This window comes from Lonchura striata, chromosome 5 (assembly GCF_046129695.1).
Source record: "Lonchura striata isolate bLonStr1 chromosome 5, bLonStr1.mat, whole genome shotgun sequence".
In the NCBI taxonomy this organism is placed as follows: Eukaryota; Metazoa; Chordata; class Aves; order Passeriformes; family Estrildidae; genus Lonchura; species Lonchura striata.
The window spans coordinates 7,845,605-7,853,533 of NC_134607.1; the positions used below are offsets into that span (position 1 = coordinate 7,845,605).

Here is a 7,929-nt window from a genome sequence, read left to right on the forward strand (position 1 = left end):
TGTAAGACTTCTCAAGTGTCTTCCCCCCCCCCTCCCCCCCCCCCCCCCCCGCTTTATTTCTTCGGGACAGGCTTTGTTCATCTTGTTAAAATTATTTCTCTGGTTTAGTGTTTTAAAGACAAAGTGGGATTTACAGTGCTTCATCAACTTTAGTTGAAGACCTAGGAAGTGAAAAAAGTGTGTGGGGGGAAATAAACAAGCTTTCCCCAAAGAAAAAAAATAGTCACCTGATGGCATATACTGATGAGAACAGAGATTCCCAGCCAATGCTTAGATATCATCACATCTGAGACTAAAATGGAGCTATTCCTAGAGACCTGTAACAGCTTTGATGATGTCTGGGGTCTTTATTTTCCTAAAAATAAAAAAAAAAATTAAAAGGAAACTCTGTGAAAATAAAACTGAACATGTAGAGATCCAGGATACAAAGCAGCACTATTTTCAAAAAATACAGAAGTACCAAAGAAAAAGAAAAAAACCAACAAAACCCAAACATCTAAACCCCCTTCCTCCCCAAAACAACAACAAAAAAACCCAATAAACACAAAGCAAACCAACCAAAACAACAACCACCAACCAAACGGAAAGAACCTCAACAAACTGTGTCTTAAATGGTGGAAGAACTCATCCTCATTTAACCACCAGAATGCAATTTACTGTCAGAGTGAAATCTGCCTTTCAAGATTTAAAACAAAATGCAAAAAAACAAAACCCCAAAACCAAAATAAAATAATAAAAAACCCTTTAAAGATCCAGCTGTGAGTTCAATGCCAACATCACCAGAGTCATGTTCAGCCCACTTTAAAATAAGAAAGACTTTTTAAAAAGTTTAAAGAACAAGTTCTCTTGTAGATTGAAATACTGAATAGGATGGAGAAAGATGGTAAAATAGTCCTGTGCAGCCTCTTTTTTTTTTTTTTTTTTGAGTTGTCTGGAGCACATCCTCATTAAATATTCAGGATTTCTATCTCAGTCTGGTAACATTTTGAATTTTTGTGTACACAGGAGATAGAGAAGGAGCACTTTTCTTCCAAAGCCCTTAAAATCCATTCAGGATATAAAAATAGTTCTTACATCACAGAATATCATGACATATTCTGAGTTTCCTTATTATGCCAGGCTGCAGTAGCACAAAGGGAAAATGAGATTTTGCTGCATCCTACATTTGTGGTCACAGGTACAATTACTGCTTGCATACACATTTCTGCTCTTGGACTGTGACTGTAAAGGAATATTCTAAGTTAAGGTAAATCATCTGAAGATATAAAGTCAAATACTCTCTTTCAGATAAATCTTTAGATAATTGTAGCTGATCAAACCCAACTGTTTGTCCTGCACTTTCCATGAAGAAAAGGTTTCTAAGCACAATATTTGGAGCATACATGCCAAACAGACTTTTTAATCAGTCTAGTTATGAATCTTAATTTATTAATAAAACTAAAGTAATTTTCATCCAGTTTCTAATTTTTTTCCCCTCAAATTAAGAGTTATGATTCTGAAAGTGTTTGACACAGAAGTAAATAATATATGATCAGTTTACTTATAGTATCAGCTGTTATCATTCACTGATCATGAACAATTGAAATATATTCCCACTTAAGTAGAAGATCATAACTTTTATTTTTCACATTTGATAACTGACAAAAATGCACACATACAGAATTCACATTAATGTAATAATAAGAACAATTTTGCACACAACAGTTATATAAAAATAACTGTACAACACTTTGAACACTGACACTACCTATTTTTAGAATCAGTTTTGAGAATGAAAGGATGGGTAGAAGTAGTGGAAAAAGATATTGCTCCAGGGTATTTCAAATAAAACAAGCTATTCAGTTAGACTGTTGCCCTTTTGTCTGATAATATTTTATATGAAACAGATATTTTTTCACATCCAGTCCAGCATACAACAAAACTTATATAGACCATTCAATTTTGAACAGATTCCCTCAATATTTCCCTGCCTTGCAAATACAACACTTGAGTGCATGGGCAGGCTGACTGGTCTGCATGCTTGAGTGGTTAAAATAAAAATATTTACATACCTGCAGATGGATAGATAGATGTATGTATAAACACAGACATATAGACATGTGTGTATATGTATTTGTATTGAGAGATTATGGATGGAAACTCATTCCAGCCACAATCTCAGTAAGAGTAAAACCATTTCCCTCATTGGAAATAGAGCAGCAAGGACTGCAAGATTTCCACAAAACAAAGCAAAACAAACCACACTGATGGTTTGCATCATCAATATTTTTGATTTTAAACCCAGGGTTTTATAGGATGAATGAGCTAATAACTTGTAATCAGGTTTGGTTATGCCATATCTTTCACATTATGTAGGCTTCTGTTCACAACTGGTGCTATTTGACTTCACAATTAGTGTAACTTTCATCAAAGTTTCTGAGTGCATGAGTATAATAAAAGATTTAGAATTTTATTGCTACTTCAAGAAGACAAAGACACTGGGTTGTTTTTTTTGTCTAAATTAGAACAGAACTCTCATGCTAATCTATCAAACTCCATTTGAGTTTCTATGCATTTTAATTTCACTAGTTCCTTCAATGTTTTCTATAAGGGGAAATCCAAGTTCAACACTCACTATGAAATTTTAATTTCTGGGAAGTCCTCAAAGACCTTTAACTAAACTCTTTTCCTCTGCCCACCATTCATACCAGCTCCCTATATCACTAGGGGATCTTCCTGCAAACAACCAGATTTTGAAACGGTTTCCATTAACATTTAAACTTATGATCTAGAAGGGAGGGGACTCTTAATTGCAGAAATCTTGTACAATTCTGGTGTTTGCGATTATTCCCAGAGAATGAGCAAATGTTCAAATTAAAAGCAAGTAAGCGCAGAATAATTACCAGTGCTAGAAAAGTAGTAGTTATTTTTGGTATGTTTTAGAAAGATAAAATACATAAAATTGTACAATTAGAATTATAAAGTAGCTAGAAACCAATGCTAAAATCAAGATTCCATCAGTGTTCTCTGACCTACTGAATTAATGTAATGTTTCCCTCTTCTAGACAGGCAATTACAGAATAAGAAAATACTTAATTAATATGAGAATTAAGCACATCTAAAGTTGATTTTTCTGGACAGAGTCAAAACCATTAGTGTCCTTAAACTGAAACATATGCTGAAATGTTACATATTATTAGGACCTTACAACAAATATTTGGAAGCATAGGGGAAAAAGAAACACTCAACAAAAGAACTGAACAAAGGGAAAGAGGAACTAAGAATCAAATTTACATAGATAGTGAAATAATAATGATACTTCCCATTTTTAGGATATTGTATCTTAGGATATTGTATCTTCATTATTTCTTCTGTACTCTCAAAAGGGTGCAGATTTGTCAGTTAGGAGTCAAAGACTATTTGAAGCTGACACTTGCAATATAACTTGTTGAAAACCACTTAGTTAAAGGTGAGTAAAGGAGAACATAAATACTCAATGGAATAAGTAGCATAAGAAGAAACAATTTTTTGACCTGTATATAATGTAATCTTAAACCACTGGAGTCTATAAACTCCCAGCATTTTGGAAATATATCTAAATTTCAGCAAGACTCATTTTAGAGAATCAGAATGTTTTAGATTGGAAAAGTCCCTTAAGATCAAGTCCAACCACAAACCTTAAACCACCAAATCCACCATTCAACCATGCCCCTAAGCACTGTGCTTGCACATATAGAATTATATATCTTTTATATATAAAAGATACAACAAGGATCATCTCCTAAAAAGAGCTTCTCATTTCTATTTCTTCGAACTGTTATACCTCAAATTCTAGTTCACACTTACAAAATAGTGTTTATTGAGAAGGTTCAGAAGCTTTCCAAACTTCCAGAACTCGGGCATCTCTGAGGAGGATGATGACTTGGAAAAGTTTTTCTGAATTTCACTATGCTTTCTGAATTAAGCAATTGATAGTTTTAACGAAGCCAGGAAAAGTCTCATTCATCTGCCCCTGTTTATTTCATCTTGCTCCCAGTAAGCAGCACAGAATTATTAAAACATGTGTTTTCCATGGTGAACAGAGCTATCCCATAATTACTATCACAGCAACAATACAAAATATAGCAGTCAAATGCCAAATTCACTGCAGCATGTGAATCTTAGACTGCTACTTAAATTTTCAGTCCTTGTCTAAAAAATTTTAGTTTTACTTTCCCTTGGATGGTTATGACATGGATATAAGGGCTGCAACCCATTTTGAGAAATAAAGTTAACTTCTAGCCTCTTTACAATTTGCCCACCATCTCACAACTGAAAAACTCATTATTCATTATTATATTAATTTTTTTCAAGGACAGCCACTTTTAACAGATGTATAAACAGTTACTCTAATCTTATTTACTGGCAACAGAGATAAATAGCAAAAATTTTGAGTTTCACCATTGTATTTGTTGTGTTTAACCTCTTGCCAAGAAAGCACAAATACATTATTAGAGAACTGTGTATAATCTATCTAAAATGAGGTAATATATTTTAGCCATTAATATATTAGCATTATTTGTTATACTTTTCTTCATAGTAGTGGGTAACAGAGTCTTGAAATTCAGATTATTTTAGAGCAACTCAGGAAATTACATCATCTCCAAGGAAACATTAATTCCAGGTTTCTATCATTCCTCTGCTTATATGGGGGAAGGGGAGAAGGAGAGGAAGTTGTCAATGAGACAATTAACACAAAATTAGGCTTAGTTGAAATCTAGTCTTCACCAGAAAGACCATTCTTCTTGCTGATTAAACAATCAATTCTGGTGCTAAGAAAATAGCACAAATTTTGCACAACTATCAAAAGAGAATGAAGACTTAGCTAATTATTATAACTCAAGGATAAATTGCCAAGAAATTTCCAATCATTTAGGAGCAGCTCTTACTCACACTTTGGGGTTAGCATGTCCCAGCTGTAATTTACCACTGAAATGATATACAGATGTCAGTAATTCCAGGGTTAGGCACAGTCCCTTCAGGAGAACAAGAGAGAATACCATTTATTATTTCACTTCATAACTGTAGTTTGAAATGTTTAAGAAAAATACATACATATGCACTGGCAGTTAAAGCTCCTTTAAATTAGGAATAGTCCCTGTGGTTGGACTATCCCAGGAAACCTAGTAATTGCTTGCCTTACATGACTATTATCATCTTGTGGCTGATTAGTGCAACAAAATGATTACAGCAACCAAGGAAACTCAGCAGCTGGGGTGTATGAACGTGGTGTATGGCTCTTCTGCAATCTCCTAAGGCCTCCGCTGTTTGCCAAAAAAATTTGATGTATTTGATAACAGAACTTCCTTGGTAAGACAGTACAAGCACGATGGCATCCTCCAAGTGACCTGATAAAAAGGAATCAAGGATAGGGGAGGATGGGAAATGAGACTATGATATGATTTTGATTTCAAAATCTGCATGGAATGAACAATAATATACATGCCCTTCCCCCACAGGACAAAGAAAATTACATAAGTAATGAAACTATTGGATTAGGAAATGCACTAGAATACCAGAACTCTTTGGAGAATGTTTTCCAATCAACCAGATGATAGATAACCTAAGAAATGACAGCGGAAGGCAGCAACGTTATTATGTTATTAAACTCCTTTCAGCAAATATATCTAAGCTCAGAGGAGCCATTAGGCTCCTGCTCTTGTGCAGTCAAAGAATTAGGGTGAATTCTTTATTTAGCTTCATGCAGGAATACAAAGTTATTGTAGGGAAATTATACCTCAAATAGATATAAGTGTATGTATACACATGAATACCTTACTTTATGAAAACCCTTGTTGGATAACTGAGTGTACCAAAGGTGAGTTATATGATGTGAAAAATGAATGAGAAAGCAGGGAGCATGATAGGTTTTGTTTTCAAACACATTTGCTTTATGAATTAAATTCCCTGCTTGCTGAGAAGTCGCAGTCATGGTTTTTCCTGGCATCCCTTTAAAATAATCTTACAGCTCTATGTCCCTTTTACTTTTCATGTAGCTATAAAATACTTTTTCCAACCTGCGAGAGATATTCCAGCTCGCAGGTGTCCCAACACAGATCCCACCAATGCTAGCTGTGAAGGCCATAATCACACCTGGGCCACAGGTGAGCTTCCCAGAATAGGACCAAGGACCAGAATTAGTTTTCACAATGCCTGGAAGGAAAATACGTGTGAAAAGTGACTTTAGGTAGTTCTAGCTCAAGTCATTTCATCTGTTAGCAGCATGGGTTGGATACATCACTGTTGCATAAAGTAGTTTTTTTGAAATAGAAATAAATACATTTGAGCTGCCAGTGATGCAAGGAGAAAGCTGTGGGGCAAAACTGGGGAACAACTCTCCTAAAAGGAAACAGTGTCAAAGGCACAAGGAAGAAGGAGATAGAGACAGAGATGTGCATCACAGGGAGGAGAATCTGCAGAAGAGCATCAGGCAGCAGCAGGCTCTGGGGGGGGGGGGGGGATGAAACCACAGGAAAATTGAAAATTGAGACTTGCTGCTAGAAATTTCCCCTGAGAACTTTAAGAATAGGCAATTGTTATTGGGAGATGTTATTTCTCTTACAATTTCCTTCTAGAAACAGCATCCAAATCCACATGTGCAGACAAAGACATGCTTTTTCTTGGCTTTTTGTCCAGACATATTATATTTTGGGTATTTGCACCAGAGCTTGCCAGACATAATTTTCAAATTCAGGGTTTTATTTCAAGCATAACTTCGTTATATTCAAAATTTGTTTTAACCAATTTGAAACTGAAAGCCCCACTAGCTAGCTACATTTTTCACAGCAACCTTTGTTGCTTGGGCTCCAGGAGGAGCAGACAAAAGGAACATTTCCTCAGGAAGAAGCTGCCATATGGCACCAGTGCCAATCACCGAGCAGACTGCACCTGCCTCCAATACCCACTGAGCTTTGGCTACCCTCAAAGCAAACAGGCAATGGGAGCAAAATCTGAGCAGTCCTCAGAATCTTGTTATAGATCTTTTGGAAATGGAAGTAGATATTGTGTGTTGAATTAATTCATAGTTAAAAAGGAGAAGAAAAAAAAAAAAAATCCAGCCCTGGAAGTTTAAGTAATCTGAGAGAAATGTCTTGGCAATTGGTGAACTTTAATTTCTTAAAAAATAAAAAAATAAGGATAAAGAACAAATAAGTGCCCCAAAAATGCAGGCAACAGCTACAGTTCTGTAGCTGCAACATTAATATATAAACACTGTCAAAAAGTCATAATGCCTGTAAAACCTCACCAAATTTCAGTTCAGCTCAGCACCAATCCCCCTCCTCTCCCCACCAGCCCCAGCAAGCAAATCCCCACATTTCTGCTTCTGCCATGAATCCAGCGCAAATCCAAATACCTAATCCTGGAGTGAGATGGCTGGGATGGTGCTTGGTCTCTTCAGCCATTATTCAGCAGGATAATGTTTTTCTGTAGTTTTGGAAATAATGGCTTGGCCCTGGGGAAGGCAGCTGCTCCAGTCCATCCCGTGGCTGGTGTTGGCACACACTGTGCCAGCCAGGGTCATGGTGCAAAGTGAAGTGGCCTCATTAGCATCTCTTGACTGAAAAAGGATAAAACTTAAAATGAATCCATCTGTTTTCTGTGCTGCTTTGTTTACACTTTCTAATGCTGGGTTTTGGCAGGCCCAGGCACTATTTATTCGTCACTGTTGTCACTTATCCATTCATCTAGCCACAGAATTTTGAATAGGAGTGTTCGCTTACTCAGGCAAATTTTTCTCTCGGTATTTGTTTGTCTTTTTGGATACAAGTGCCAAATATTTATTTGAAAGTGAAATCCTGAACAGCAGTCATGTGAAAGCAAAGAGACTGGGAGGAAAAGGGAATAAAGGTATGTTTGATAGCACTCAAACTGTAGTTCCTGTCAACAGATCCCACTTTTATTCTGTATAAT

At 36.0% G+C, this 7,929-nt stretch overlaps 1 long non-coding RNA gene across 1 annotated transcript; it reads right to left on the reverse strand.

The window, feature by feature from the left end:
• Nucleotides 1-254: 254 nt before the first annotated feature.
• LOC110472991 (uncharacterized) lies at nt 255-7,612 on the reverse strand. Its single transcript, XR_002465796.3, has 3 exons — nt 7,373-7,612; nt 4,912-4,994; nt 255-355 (listed from the first exon to the last, which is right to left on the reverse strand). It is a non-coding gene; the product is annotated as an uncharacterized LOC110472991 (long non-coding RNA).
• Nucleotides 7,613-7,929: the final 317 nt, after the last annotated feature.